Source organism: Vicugna pacos, chromosome 3 (assembly GCF_048564905.1).
Source record: "Vicugna pacos chromosome 3, VicPac4, whole genome shotgun sequence".
NCBI lineage: Eukaryota > Metazoa > Chordata > Mammalia > Artiodactyla > Camelidae > Vicugna > Vicugna pacos.
The window spans coordinates 43,098,589-43,114,613 of NC_132989.1; the positions used below are offsets into that span (position 1 = coordinate 43,098,589).

The 16,025-nt window shown below is 40.8% G+C and overlaps 1 long non-coding RNA gene across 2 annotated transcripts in view; it reads right to left on the reverse strand.

Annotated features, from left to right (window-relative positions):
- LOC140695426 (uncharacterized) overlaps positions 1 to 16,025 on the reverse strand; it is a 185,532-nt gene that overhangs the window by 15,495 nt on the left and 154,012 nt on the right. For both annotated transcript variants that reach the window (XR_012071127.1, XR_012071122.1), the window contains one exon: positions 3,559 to 3,710. This is a non-coding gene — a long non-coding RNA (uncharacterized lncRNA). The remainder of the gene's footprint in view (positions 1 to 3,558; positions 3,711 to 16,025) is intronic.

A 16,025-nucleotide genomic window follows, 5' to 3' on the forward strand; every position in this document is an offset into this window, starting at 1 on the left:
CTATGGAGGGGCCACCTAGACTTGATCTTCTGTCTAAAGTGTAAGCCTTTATATATTCTACAAAAGAGGTGATGTTGCTCTGCACACACAGCATGGTGACTGGAAAATCATTATGGAAGGAAATCAAGGATCTACAGCTGGCCACCTGTTGTTTGCCAACCCAGTAACCATTTCCCTCTCTTCCTTGTAAATGAAACTCTAATTTGTTTCAGTCTCCACGTCAGGACAAGTGCTCTAATCCCTAGCTCAGGAATACATCCTGAGCTATGTAAGTCACTCATGGCAATCCCACTTGTCTTGTCTGACTAGTTTGGAGTATATGATACAGTTCTGGTCAGGGAGTCAACACAGGAAACCACTGAGGGTCTCCAGGAAAGGTTTCCTTACTCAAGAATCATGTCACAAGGAAGACACAATCCATTTGTCCTGCTGGTTACTATTGCGATTGGACATGGTGGCCAGTACTTGTGTAGTCATCTGGCAACTATGAGGAGCTACACGGAGCACAAAGCCAAGGCACGGAGCATGGCAGAACAGAAGATGGAAAGAGTTCAGATCTTTGACAATGTCACTGAGATGCTCAACTAAATAATTCAGACACTGCCCAATTTTGCACCTTCTTTTCATGACCTTATTATTTCAACCTTCTGTGGTGGCTTTAAAATATGTCACAATTCTTTGATCCTCTTCCTTAAAAGAGGCGAAGCCTGAATCTCCCACCTTGAGTGTGAGTTAGCCTTTGTGACTCACTTCTAACAAAGAGAATAAGGCACAACTGATGGTTACAGAACTTCAGAGACAAGGTCTCAAAAGATGCAATGGCTTCCTCTTCACTCCCCCTCTCAGATCACTCATGGTGGGTGAAGCTAGTTGTCATGTCATGAGGACACTCAAGCGGCTTAAGGAGCGGCCCACATGTGAGGAACTGAGGTTTTCTGCCAACAGACAGGGAGGTGAGCCATATCAGAAGCAGAGCTTTCAGGCCCAGTCACCCCCTAAGACGACTGCAGTCTCTGCCTACATCCTAACTGCAACCTCACGAGAGACTCTTAGCCACAACCGCCCAGCTAAGCCACTCCTGAAGTGCTGATTCACAGAAAGCGTGCAATAATATGGACTGTTGTTTTCACTCACTACATGTTAGGGAAATTGTTACACAAGAGTAGATAACAGAGACACTTTTTAAGATTTGGTCCAATCTTTTCAGACAAAGGTACATTAATTGATAAAATGTACTAAAAGACTGCATCCTGAAACCAGAAAATTACAAGGTCCTCCGGGGTCCTCTGGTTCATTTTCCTCTTTCTTTAAAAGAGCATATAATGCTCTCTGAGACAAATAGATGTCTCTCTCATAAGGCCTTCCAAAAAAGGAGATAACAGTTGTTCTATATGGTGAGAGGCTAAAATTCTCTGGTTATGATTAAACCAATTGCATCCTGAATCCTTAGAACTGAGTAGTGTTTCTCAAAATTTCTTATAGGAAAAGTATCCTGAATAAAATTAACAGATATTCTACCAAAAAAAGGAGGGGAGAGGTAGAGACTTAAAACATACATATAGCATATTAAAGACTTTGGAGAAGTCTTTCTGGAAAGAAATTGGTTTAACTCAGAATTTCCCAAATTTAGGTATTTACCTATGGGAATTTCTTGGGATGTAAATGTTCTTCAGGATACAGAGAAACCTAAGTGTGGATGAGAAAGAGCTCATCACGATACACTGAATGAATGCATTAGCATGAATGATTAAAATAATCCAACACCATACTCAAAATACCATAGCCATCCTACAGAGATACAGTCACATTCATTATCTGAGTAATTCAAAGTGTCTAAGTTTAGACTTAGATTTCAAGTCAGAAATGGTACAAGTCAAGGATCACCAACATGCAATGTGCAAAATAGGACTCATGAACATTTACTCAAAAAAATTAGCACTTTTCTCCAAAAATCCAAACTTTCAGAATAGTTTTTTCTTTCCCGTTAAACAATAAAAATTTTGCTCCCTTCTTTTAAAATTTTTATTTTAATATTTCAGGGGAAGTTTTTCCTCTCAAATATTTGGTACAGGGAAAAAGCTTCTTACAAGGATGGCTAAATACTGGTATCTGGTATATAAGACCCCAAATTAGCATGCCAATGCCAGCTAAAAGGTCAAACAATGATACAGCCAATACTGCCAAGGAAGCCAAGTTCTGTTGGCTGGCAGTGTCAGTTTCTGGAATCTATCCTGCTGTTAAGCCCCAAAGCCCAACACTCCTGAGTGAGTAGGAAGATCCCTCACAGCAGCTGATGAGGACATGCTCTAACCAGACAAGGTCCCATGAGGTAAACTGCTCTCCCCTGGGGCTGGGCCAAATCTGACCTGCCCAGTATACCTCTGACTTCTCCTTGGTATTATAACTTTGAAGGAATTTCTTTGCTTTTTGAAATCAAACCACCAACCTTTAAGACTCAGCAGAAACAAGACCTATAGAAATGACTATATGCAAGCAGGTATGTGAGAAGCCCCACTTTCCCCTGCTGCCCCATGGCTCCCCACCTGTGATTCCTGTTGTTGCTACCATGCTCACCACCCAGGGAGACCACCTTTTTAACTCTGGTTCAAGGGACAACATGAATGCTTTTCCTTAGTTCTCTTAATACAAATATGTTGTCATTTAGGAAAGCAATGGGTATCTAAAAAGGGGCCCCCAAAGAAAAGAAATGGAGTAATTACAGAGCAATCTTTGGGTGATCCAGTTTCAAAAGGGTGGGATTCTGGTGCTACAACAACTACACTGCAGTCCTAATGGCTGGTAAATCTGTTTGGACATTTTCCTGGTGTCTTATTTTAGTTAACCCATTAACTGGTTAACTCATTTCCTATAATCCTTTATTGAGAGAGACAGAGAGTATTAACCCTCTGGGTCAAGGATGAATGCCTACGTTCTTTCTCACCCACACTCATCACCCCCAATAGTCCAAGTTCCCTTTTTTCTTTGATATGAGAGATTCCTCATTCACAGATTTCCTAGCTTCCCATGTCCAAATGGTCAGTGAATCCATGAAGGGCAATGCTCAGTCCCAGTACTTCTAAGAGCTCAAGGGCACCTGCATCATCTTTTCTTGCCTTGCTTGAGGGAAAGATGGACATCACACGGTAGATTGCATTCCTAAAGAGAACTCCTAGCTACTAATCTAGAAGCTAGGGAGAACTTAGACAGTCTCAGAAACCAGAGAGGGTCCAGTGAGGGGAGCCACAGAGAACCTGAAAAGGTCTAGTCTTCCTGAGCCGGTTTTCCCACTGGAGCCAGACAAGACCAGCTCGGGGACTTCTACACGACTCTCAGGAGAAGGAGGCTGCGGCTGCAGTTCCAGGATGGGACCCAGTCCATGCTGCCCACTGCATTAAGCAATGAGTGGCTCAGTAACTGTTACCTGAGGCCCATCAGAGGTTTAGGCCAGAAGTTGCCAACATAGGTGGCTGAGCAATGTGGAGACAAGGACAGAGAACCTCCTGGGGGAACAAGCAGCAACCCCCAGATGAGGGAGGCAGTAAGTTCAACCAGACTTACCTACATAACTTTGGAGAGGCTGGAGAGTATACCACCCACGTGGCCAGATGTTGCTTGGCCTGTGGGAGTTCCTGTCCTTGAGCAACACACGTTCACGATGGAGACCCAAGTCATGGTCAGGTGGGTGGGCAGGAGGAGCAGGAGAAGGCTGCCTGGAAAAGAAAGAGCACTTCTGTAGAATTTTTTTTTGTAGTTTTAGTAGTTTTTCTAAACGAGAAATGTGGCTGTACAGTATTTCTGAAAACTGACTGGCTATTTCCCCCAATATTTCCCCCACCTTCTCCTTCCCTCCTTTGCATTCAGAGCAGCCAGACTGTGCTCAGAACTGCATGGGAGGGAAGTGACAGCAGCAAGCTGAGATAAAAAGAGCTATTCCAGCCAGTCCCAAACACAGAAAGAGAGTTGCTATTTACTGAGTATAGGAAATAGGGCCGTAGACAATATCCCAGAGATCTCCATACCCCGGCACAGCTGGGACATAGCAGACAACACCAATGGGCTTGGAGGGCCAGGAGCAGAGGAACAAGGGCATCTCAACCTTGACACACAGAGACCAAGGACTGCAGCTCAGAGGGGAAGAAGGACATTCCCAGCAGGGAATGATGCTGCCAGAAGAAGGGCATGCTTACCCCCTTCCACGTCGTAGTACTTAGTACACACATATTTTGAAATGTAGGTGTAAACCCTGGGAGATATGCAAATGAGGGCAACTTACTCAAGAATAAGTTTCTGGCACCTCAGTGGAAGAAAATGAAAGTTAATTTAAATATGGAGGGAAAATAAGGTTATACCTGGTTTGAGGTGAGATTATTCCTGCAACAATTACTTTAAAAATGTAGACTATAATTACAATGTCCACCCCTTTTTCAAAAATGTAAAACGTGAACCTTAGAATGAAGGAACACAATTCCTTTGCTAATATTTTAATAGTGTGTTCTAGGCACATGGGCAGAGGAGGCTGCATTAGCTTCCCAGGGCTGCCATAACAAAGGACCACAAACTGGGTACCTTAAAACAACAGAAACTTATTCTCTGACAGTTTGGAGGCCAGATAGCAGAAATCAAGGGATAAGCAGGGCCATGCTCTCTCGGACGCCCTAGGAGCGAATCCTTCCTTCCTCTTTCCAGCTTCTGGTGGTTGCCGGCAGTCCTTGGCATCTCGTGGCTGATAAATACATCTCCAGCCTCTGCCTTCATCATTGCCTTCCATGGCGCTCTCCTCCATGTCTGTCTCTGTCTCTGGACCTCTTCTCCTCTTCTCATAAGGATACCAGTCATACTGGATTGAGAGGTATGACCATCTTAACATACTACATCTGCAATGACCCTATTTCCAAATAAGGTCACATTCTCAGGTTTTGGGAATGTCATGAATTTGGGGTGAAGGAGGCACTACTCAACCCAGTACAGAATCCACTGCCACTCTGCCCTCACCGAATGACCCCAAAGCATGGCTAAATTCCCGATTCCCTACAGAGAGAGCAGAGACCAAGTGGCAACCTTTAATAATTTTTTACTAAAGGTTCATAGAAGAGTAACTGAAATACAACAAAGAAAATTAATTACAGCCTTACTAGCTATGGCTACTTTCAGCAGCTCCAGGCCCATGTGGATATCTTCCTGACTAATCAAAGAGCTGCTTCTATGGACAGGAACCGACTTATTTCTGCTGATGGGAGTATTCTTCCCTCGTTGTCCTTGGCAACGGGACTTACCTGAGTCCCCAGAGGACTGTTTCTCCTTCCCTATGGCCCAGGGTCTACCTCCCTGTCTTCATTTCCTGCCCTGGGATCATTTTCTTTACAAGATAACTAGCCAGAGGAATGCCTAGTCCCTTCAGAAGAATAGTACCTCATGTTCAGAGGAGAGCAGTCTTACCTAATAAATAAATAAGGGTCTTACTACCACATAATTAGAGCAGAGCTTAGAAATTAAACTTCAGTACCATTTTGAGGTTTTCAGTTTTAAATGACACCAAAAGTCAAGAAAGGACTTTACTAACTTACCAGATAAATGTAACCTCCAGGAGTCCAGGAGCCACACTGTCTTTCTCACTGGAGTAACTCCCACAGTAGCAGAGTCCTACATGTACTAAGTGTTTGACCACGATTCACTGAATGGATGAATCAGAATTGAATTGTTCAAGTCTTTCAAAAGTTTTTTATGATCTCTTCCGCAGCATAAGGTAAAGATCATTCCTACTCCCCTTTTCAAACACTAATTTCCTATACAAAGCTCTTAACACTTACGTCCTCTCACCCTTGAGATCATACATGACCCAGAGAACAAGCATCAGCTTAAGGTACAATTATCTAACTGCATACAAAGAAAAGGAGTACCCCCTCTCAAAAAAAGCAACAAACACTTAAGAGACACAGCTCCGGTTAAAGACAAAGCAACCATTTAAACTATAAAACAGAGCCCTTGGGTAACTGAAGGACTCATCTCTATTTGCCAAAGAAATAATCTGCTCCCAGGTCTCCAGCTCTACCTAGAAGTATTTACAGGGTACCTTTCTTGCTTCTCTACTTCCCATTCTTGTGCCCCATCTCCCCCTCCTCTTGTCTCACCTCTGGGTGGTGTCAGCCTCTCACCACTCTCAGAGTCAGGGGCCCAAGAGTCCAGGGTGCTGATTTCACCTCGTCATCAATTTCAGACTTAACTTGGTCAAGGCTGACCTCTGACTTTCGACCTTTCAACTTCTTCATCTTCCCTTTGGAAATGCTCCTTGTGCTGACTTCTGCACTCGTTTCTGGCCGCTGTCTTGTGCTTGTGATCCAGTCTCCATGTCTATCTTCTCCTCTACCCTTTGACTCTTTTCTGGCTCAGCTTTCCCATGAGGTTTCCCTGGCCCCATGTCCATCCAGCTCTTCCGGGATTATCAGTGACCCTGGCTTTAGCCTCTGAGTTCTCATAGTAACACTCCTCCCTGGCCACCCTCCTCCAGGGCACTGGACTTCTGCCCCCTATTACACACCTCATGGGCTCTCTGCTCCCTTGCCCACGCTCCTTGTCTGTGACACAACGACCTTCACAAACTGACTCTTACACTCCTCTCCCAGTTCCCCTATTGCTCTGCAAGAGGGTTACTGGATGATTCACCAGATTACTGAATACTATTGGATAGACATTTTATAAACCAAATATACACAAATCTATACTGTATGAAGTTGCTGTCAATAACTGCATCCTACTTTTATTTTATTTCATAATTGAACTTTTTAGTTTAATTTTTAAAATTAATCTTAGCATCTAGAGAAATGAACTTTGAACTTAAAAAATTGTAAAATTCACTTTCTCCTTGAGAAAGAACAGTATAATGTAATAGTTAAGAATGTGGGCTCTGTAAGCACATGACCTTCATTGGGTTTTAAATATGATACTATTTGTATGACTTCTAGAGCAAGTTACGTTAACCTATGCCTCGTTTTTCTTACCTACAAATTAGGGATGATATGATTTCTGACCTCAAATGTCTACGGTAAGTTTTAATATGACTTCATATGTGTAAAGCACTTGAAGCAGAACTCAGGGCATAAAAAGTCTTCTGTGAATACCAGCTACCATTGTCACTGTTCCTGATTGGAGCCTCAGTCCACCACAGTCATCAGTTCAGAGGTCATCCATGAACTCTAACAATACTCTCAGGACTTTCTGGCAAAGCAATAAAGACAGATGATAAAAGTCTCTATTAAAAAAATAGTTTCTTTACTGGGAAAAAAAGAGTGTAACCCTGTTGTCATGCCTTACAGCAGCTGAAAAAGCAGCCCCGATCAGTTCATCTCTGGAGAGACTCCAATCTTACTACCTTACTCCTTTTTTTTGGTCAGTAGTAGCTAGAAACTACCCTCTATTGTTCTTGGTCTTCCTTCCTTTTGTCACCCTCTCCTCATAACTACTTTTATTCCTGGCAAATTGTCCAAGGATCCTCACATCCTCCAGCATGCAATACTACCTACCAAACAAGCCACATTCCTTACCAAGACTGAAGACTTCTCCTGGTAAACACTGAAGCATTAGATAGGCTAAAAGGGAAGAGATTCTGGCCCTGTCCCCTTTGGACAGATGGGTAGGAAAAATATTCCAGAGACACGAACATCATACTAGAGTACCAATTTCCTTTCAAAGATATTTTAGAGCAATCAGCATTTTCCCCAGATGATACAGTGGATCCTCATTATTTGTGAATTCCACATTTCTGAATTTGCCTACTTGCTAAAATTTATTTGTAACCCTAAAACCATGCTTGCAGCATTTTTTATGTCATTAGTGGGCATGCACAGAACAGAAAACTTGAGTTGACCCATGTGCAAGTTCCCAACTAAGGTCAAACAAGGAAATGGTCTGTCTTTTTGTTTCAACTTTCACACTATAAACAAGTATCCTTTTCACAGTCTATTTAGCACTTTTTTTTGCATTTTTGTGCATTTTTTGGTGATGTTCCTGTTTAAAATGGCCCCCAACAGTAGTGCTGAAGTGCTGTCTAGTGTTCCTGAGTGTAAGAGGGCCTTAGGGAGAAAATACATGTTACATAGGCTTCCTTCAGGCATGAGTTATAGTGTTCCTGGCCATGAGTTCAAAGTTACTGAATCAACAATACATATAAAACAAGGTTATGTATTGATCTGCTGTGACCAGATGTTTGCAGACACTTAACCCTGTATTTCCCCCAGGGGCAATGGTTCAGTAGTCACTAATTCAGTGTTTGTAGCAACTTTATAGAACATAACTGCAACAAATAATGAGAATCAATTGTATATCCAAATCTGAATTAATTCTTTCCAAGAAGAATTCTCATTGCTAGCCACTCTCCAAGCACAGAGCAATAGGTTGTCAGAACAAAACTACTCCTCCAAGGTAAATTTACTTGTTACATAAATTGAAAAACTGAATTGAGGTATCTGGGTTTTTGTGATAAAGATGTCTAATCTACCTCATGTGAAAAAGGACTCAGAGATAGCAAAAACAAAATGCAGTGGTCAGGGCAAGAATAAAAGACAAAACAAAAATCATCACTGAAGTACAATTTCCTCCCTTTTCCATCTACTGAGTCAAATGTCACCCCTCTACCCTCTTACCTTCCAGAGAGTTGCCCTCCTCTCTCTGCCACCACAAGCTGTAGCCGGCAAGAGGCTGTACTGATGAGGGGATCAGAGTGTCATTTTTCTCTCTCCCTAAGTTCCAGGCCCATAGGAAAATAACTCAGTATTCACATATCTCCCAACTTACAGAAGCCTGAGAGGAGAGGGCAAAAATAGGCACGGTTTTCTCCACCACCCACCACCACCTCCTCCATCCCAGCAGGGGAGGAGTGGGGTCAGAGTTACAGGGATGGGCCCTGGTTCTGAGATGGAGGGGAGAGACAGGAGACCTAGTGCAAAGAGTACCCAAGATTCCCTGCTCACTTCTGACACCTAATGCAAGGCTGGAGCCTCTCAAGCCCACGTCTGGCACCAACTGCAAGTTTGAGTTTCCCCAAGACCACCCTCAAGTTCAATAATTAACTAAATTAAAAAACATCAAAGATAAGAGGCACATAGGGTTGAGTCAAGAATGTTTCAGGTATGAATTTCCAGTGGTCCTTTCCCAGTGGAATCATGCAAGAAGTGCCTATCTCTCCTAGCAATGATGTGTGACAATGCACAGAGTGCAGAGTATTGCCAACCAGAGAAGCTCACCCTAGCCTTGGCCACCAGAGTTTTTACTGGGGCTCAGTCATGCAGCTGTGGTAGACAACCATATGTGTGAACTAGGGCCTCCAACATAAATCGCTGTTACTACAGATTATCTGTCATGATCCAAGGCCCTCAGGTGAACAAAGATACTTTTATCAGGAAAGACATTCCCAGGGCTTGAAAATTACTTCCCAGGGATCAAGGGCAAAAGCCAAACCCCTTTTTGGGCAAGGTGATTCCTTTGTTGCACATCTAGTTCAAGATTTCTGCCCATTCTCCTGTGGATGTGGCAATAACAGCTACTTAATCTTTTTTACAAACCTAAGAGCCACTATGGTTTGAATGATGTGGAAGAATTCCTGCCTGGTGAGGCAGGGCAGGTGAGATGTAGAAGGAGGTGTGGCATGAATCTCGTAGAACAGGGGGAGAAGGTGAAATAGTATAATTAGTTTACTGTTGGTGCTGTGACAAATTAACACAGGAGGTCAGAAGTCCAAAAACAGTTTCACTGGGCTAAAGTCAAGGTGCTTGCCAGGCTGGTTCTTTCTGAATGCCCTGAAGGGAGAATCTATTTCCATGCTTTCTTCAGCTCCTAGTGGTCACCTAGAATCTTTGGTTTGTGTCCCTTTCTTCCAGCTTCAGAGCATGTCACTCCCTTCTCTGTTTCCATCATCATATCACCTTCTCTTTTGACCCTGACTCCTCCTGGATCACTGTTATAAGGACCGTTATCCAGGATAAACCTCCACCTCAAGCTTAACTTAATCTCACCTGCCCAGCCCCTTTTGCCAGATAAGGCGACATTCACAGTACCCAAGGTTTTGACATGGACATATGGGGGGGGGCATTATTCAGTCTATCTCAGGTGGGCCGTATGCCTAAAGAGTCATAGGTACCACAAACAAATAACGTATTTTACCTTCATTGTATCTCACCCACACTAAGAGATTTGCTATAAAGAGCAAATACTTGCTTCTCAGAAACATCTAGCATAAGTGAAATTTTAAAAATTTCTTTATTAGACAAAAAATTATTCTCTAAAGAGACATAGATAAAGGATAAATATTTTGATAACCTGGAATGTTGGCTGGCTTCAAAGAGTAAAAGGACTAGGATAAAATAGAATTAAGTAGTTCTGCATGAAAAAAGAGCTCATGAAGAAGAATTTAGAAGCTACTTGGGGTGGAGGGGGGCAGGGAGGGATGGCCAGTGGAGAAAACAAAATGACTAATGAGAATTTGCCAAGTGGGGTGTGCTGTGCAACTTCTCCCCTGTCTTCCTTGAAATCTTCAGTAAAATCCATAATGTACACTTATATCTTATGAAAGAGATCTCTTTTCTGGGTATGGCACAAACTGATTCCTTCAAGGTTGCTGCTGGGAAAAACACAGAATAAGGATAGGATCCCAGCAACCTCTGGGTTACAATGAATAAATGGACCTCAAGCTCTCCTTTCCCAAAACAACTGCAAACTGTGAAGGAGGAAATCAATGAAAATCATCAGGGAATTAGAGTCATATTTTCTGATTGTTTAGTTACCTTGTTATAATCTGAAGTTTAATACCTGGAGTGAGAGCTCAACATTGTACCCTTTTGTATTTGTCTGCTAGTGCTGCCGTAACAAAATACCACATACTGGGTGGCTTAAACTACAAATTCATTATCCACAGTTCTGGAAGCTAGAAGTCCAAGATCAAGGAGTTGGCAGGATTGGTTTCTTCTGAGATCTCTCTCCTTTGGCTTGTGGATGACTGTCCTCTCCCTGTGTCTTCACATGGTCTTCCTGCTCTGTGTGTGTCTGTGTCCTAATCTCTTCTTAAAAGACACAAGTCATATTAGGACCCACCCTAATGACCTTTGCCTTAACTAGCTTTTTAAAGACCCTATCTCCAAGTACAGTCACATAATGAGACACTAGGAGTTAGGACTTCCACATATGAATGGGGGAAGAGGGGCAGACATAATTTAGCCCACTTTTACAACTAATAAATGCAAGACTGGTATTAGCATTTTGAGACAGGATATTAGAATGGACTTGACTGATAGCTAAAAGCCTTAGTGCTTCTGGTCCAGAGCATGGAATACATGTTTTAAAACCAATTTAAGAGGTTGGTCCAACAGAATAAAAAAACAGAATGTAAATCTTTAAATTCTGTTATCCACTACATGGATTCTATCCTATTTACAATTTTGTCTTCTTTCTTGACCATATTTAACTTTTTTATCAATATAATAATACACTTATTATTGTTTAATCTGCATTTTAACACTATGTGGGGACTCAGGATTTGATTCTTGGTACATTCAATCCAACATTTTGTAGAATAGCCAAAAAAATTTTTTTTTGCTGTTAAGAAAGAGTATTCCTCTCAGAGATCAATTCCATAAGGCATGATCTTATCCTCGTAAAAATAACTATATTAATTTAGCCTCACAAAAGACATTTTTCTCTATTTTCTTATGGTGATCATTTTAGAAAAAACTGTTTGCCAGTATTTAATAGCTATTTGTTAATAAAATTATATCCTGATGCTTTACCATAAAATGTTTATTAATATCATTCCATATTTTTATTGAGAATGACACCAAATAACACTAAAATCAAAATGATTCACATTTGCTTCAATTATGGGTATTCTGAATTTTCTCATGAGATTTGTATTCCCATCTGATAAATGAGAGTCCTGGTCACATGTGATGGAGTCATTGCTCAGATCCCTGGTGTGGGTTAAAAACAGTCTCTAAAATAGGCTCTGTTGCTTTTCCTGGTGTCTTGGCCACATTATACTACATCTGCAGCACTGCAGGTGTCTTTTATTCATTGCAAAGCAGTTCGTGCTATCAAATAACAACAGCAAGTGTGTACTAAGATCAGAAATCAGAGACAGGGTACAAAATAATTGCAAAGAAATATGAAATAATATATAGATTGATATTCTTGTTTAAAGACTTCTAAAACACTAATTTAAAAAAACAGCTTTAGATTATGGTACCAAAGAAGCCTTGGAAACAGACTTTTGCACTCCAGATCTGGTTAAAAGAGAAAGTGAAAAAGAGAAATATTTTGCTATCATTACTCATATAATTAAAAGGCTATACAGAGAAGATATTAAACTCATGGACTCAGGAGTCAGAATGCCTGGGGTCAAGTCTTGTGTTCACCCCTCAGTAACAGGAACTGTTAGGCAAGTTACTGGAACTCTGTTTCTCACTTTCCTCAACTGTAAAGTGTGAATAAGCATAGTGCTTTGTAGGGCTGTGGTGAGACTGAGTCAGTTAAAGCACTAAGAACAACACCTGGCACTAGGCAGCACTCAGTAATGAGGGCTAAAAGCAGTATCTTCCCTCCTCCTCCTCTCCTTTGATCTCACTCCCATCTCATCACTGCTCTCTCATGTCCTTCTTTTTCCTAACCTTCAGCTTTCTACACGGTTTGACAACTGGTTCTTCTTTTGCATCTCTGCTGTGTTCCCTGGTGAATTCGGTAACACACTAATAAGCACCCAGCTACTACTCACTGACTCACTAATAATAATAATAATAATAACAACAGCAGCAGCAGCAGCAGCAACAACAACAACTAACATTTTTGAGCATTTACTATGTTCCAGTTATGCATCCTTTTGTGAAACACACCTTAGTCCCCTAAAGCATTTTCCTCCCTTAACTGCCGTGGGAACATACTGTCCTGATGCTCCTTGCTTCCTCTGCCTTTCTCTTAAATGCTAGATGTCCTTGGCATTCTTCCCTGGTCCCTTCTCCCTCGTATGGGAGATATGCTTAGTACTCTCAAAGCCTTATCTCCAGCCTGAACTTCTCCCCAGAGATCTAGAACCTTATAGATGTGTGCTGAACATCTCCATTTGGATGTTCTGCAGTACCATAAAGCCAGCACAGGCAATCTGAATTCATCTTCATGCCAAACCTTCTCCTTTCTTGCATTCCTTTCTGAAGAAAGAGCATCATCATCCCCAGCCCACCCTAAGATGACACATGTTAAATGCTGAGTTGAAAAAGTACACAGCATGGAAATGGACTCTGCCCTCATGGGAACTCAGAATCTAACTGGAGGGTACATCAGGAGAGACAAGTTAATGGGCCAGCCTTAATTTTCTGTCTTTTTTACTATCATTGCTTATGTAACTAAGTGCGTTCTTTTCTTGGGATTTTTTCATTAGATCTTTGTAAAACTGACTAACTCAGTCATATTTTGCTACACATATTTTTGTATTCAGTAACTTGTTTTTTGCATTCAGAAATTTATTATTTTTAAATGACCAAATCCAATGAGATTTTCTTCTATGAATTTTTCTACCAGTTCTAAGTTCATAAATGTTTTCTCTATTAAGAGATCGATGAATATTTAGTTTTGTCTCTCAGTTTTTGTATTTGTTCATGTTTCATTCTATTCTACTTAGAATTTATTTTGATGAGATATCAGTGAAATCTAGTTTATGAGTATTTCCAAGTCTTCTTAATAAGTTGGATGAGATAATCTTAGCACTCTCTTTCATTCCTGAAATATTTGAAACTACCAATTTTTTTTGTCTTGAAATTTGAATCTTTCCTGGTTTATCAATAGAACTTCTAGATTTGTTGCTACCTCTTGAACTTTGACCTCTCTCTCCTATTTCTCATTCCTCCTTCTCTTTTCTCCTTCTAATTATAATTGTTCCCACAGCAAAAGTGTTGGACATGTGTCTTTATCTTGATTGCTTTCCTTGATTCAGTTCTGGCCCACGACATCAGAGATACTTTGATGAGGATGACTTCCTACTCAGAGTCAGCAAGAATAAAACTCAACATACAGTCTCCTGCAGCTTTCAACTGGCTCACTCCCCCATTTCTCAAATCAAAATAAACCTCTGTTCCATCAAAATCCCAGTGATATATACTCAAAACCTCAGAATCATCTTCAACTCTCCTTTATCCCTTTTATTTGATTAGTTAACAATTTCTACTCAAGCAGCTGTTAAATTTTTTTTTATTATTTGTATCTCTCCCCACATCTCTATTCTAATAGATTAACACTCAAAGGCAACAACTCTTCCTTGTAAGTTTGGACACCATCCTAAGTTCTCTTCATTCTTCAAGGTCTACTATACACTTCTACCAGAGTAATCATTCTAATGTAAAACTATCATTCTGTTTCCAAAATTTAAAAATCTTTAGGGTATAAGTGATAAAGTCCCACATTGTTATACAAGTTTTCAAGTCCCTGTATGATCTGATTGTATTTGCCTTAGTTCCTTATTAAAGACTTTTAAACTACAGAGAAAAGGAAGAGAAGAAAGGACAAAGAAGAAAAGAAAGGACAATGAAAAAGGAAAGAAGAAATGGAAGAGAGGAAGATGAAAAAAAATTTTAAGAGGAGTATTTTTGTTGGAAATGACAGACACCAATCTCAAAATGAATTAACCACAGAAATAAAATTGCTGACACATATAACTAGGAATGTAAGAGTTGAATCTGGCTCTGGGATAGTTGGATTCAGGATTTTACATGATATCATTAGGACACTGTGTTTCTCTCTATTGCACAGCCCTGTTTTCCTCAGCATCTGCTTTATTCTATGTCATGGTCTCTATAAAAAGATGGAAATGATCTAAACCAGCTTAGCCAGCTTATTTAGATAGCACCAGCTACTTTCTATCATTAACTCTGATTGGCTCACCCTGGGTCTTGTGCCCAATTCTGAAGCAATTGTTGTGACCAAAGACAAGTGGTATACTCTTTAGGCAGATCTGGGGTACATCCTCATCCTAGAGCTAGGTAGTGTGAACCCCAACAAACCAAACAGATGAGACTGGGAGAGAGTAGACTCTCCAAAGAGACTCTGATATGGCATAAGACATACTTACGTATGACAAACTAAATTTGAAAGGGCTAGTGTGCAGAATAAGCTACTAATCTGAAATCGCCAATTCTGCTAATCATCCATTGGTGAGATCTTGTCGAGCTAGTTCAGTTTCCTTTGTGCTTTACTTTCTTTCACAACAAAATGGGCATAGAATTTATGCCACCAGCTGCTCCCAGAAAACAAGATCCTCAAATGAACCTTGATAGAGCACTGCCAACATCACAAATGGCAAAAGTTTATAGAGTCAGTAAGGGCCTTACACTGAAGATCTTTGCAATGTAAATTTATACATACATGGAGCTTTTGATTTTAAAGCACTTTCATGTTGTCTTATTTGATCTGAATAAGACCACCGTGACATACAGTTTTTTATTTTACACACAGTGCTTTGTTTCTCAGGCCATAGTAAAAGACAGGCCCCTGAAAACTTCTCAGCTGTTGCGTAGAATTGGTCTTTTCCTCCCTTCCTACTCTCATTCTTTCCAGTAAAGTCACTTGTAAAGAAGGCAGTGGAGGCGCCTCAGTACTCCCTCTATCAGAACCCATTTTTTTTTAAAAGACTGACATCTGTTCAGAGGACACTGTATTTCCTCTTTATTCTTCTCCCCAACTAAAATATAAATTCCCACTGACCCCACCCCAAGAGCAGCCACAGTTCCTCCAAAATTATCTCTGCTTCTCTTCCAGTCACATGTCTTCTAGCGTTCTGCAGTTAACTAATTGAGAAATCAAAACCAAAACTAACCAACTAAGAAACATTTAAAATTTCTTATAAGACAAATAAGAAAACACCAGATCTCCTGACTATTAATCCAAAATTTTTTTAAACCACATAATGAACATTAACTCTCTTGGGACAGTGACTATTCGGAAGTACAGATGACAGTTGAAATTTTCTCAACAAGAATAACTCTGACATTTAAAAAGGTATA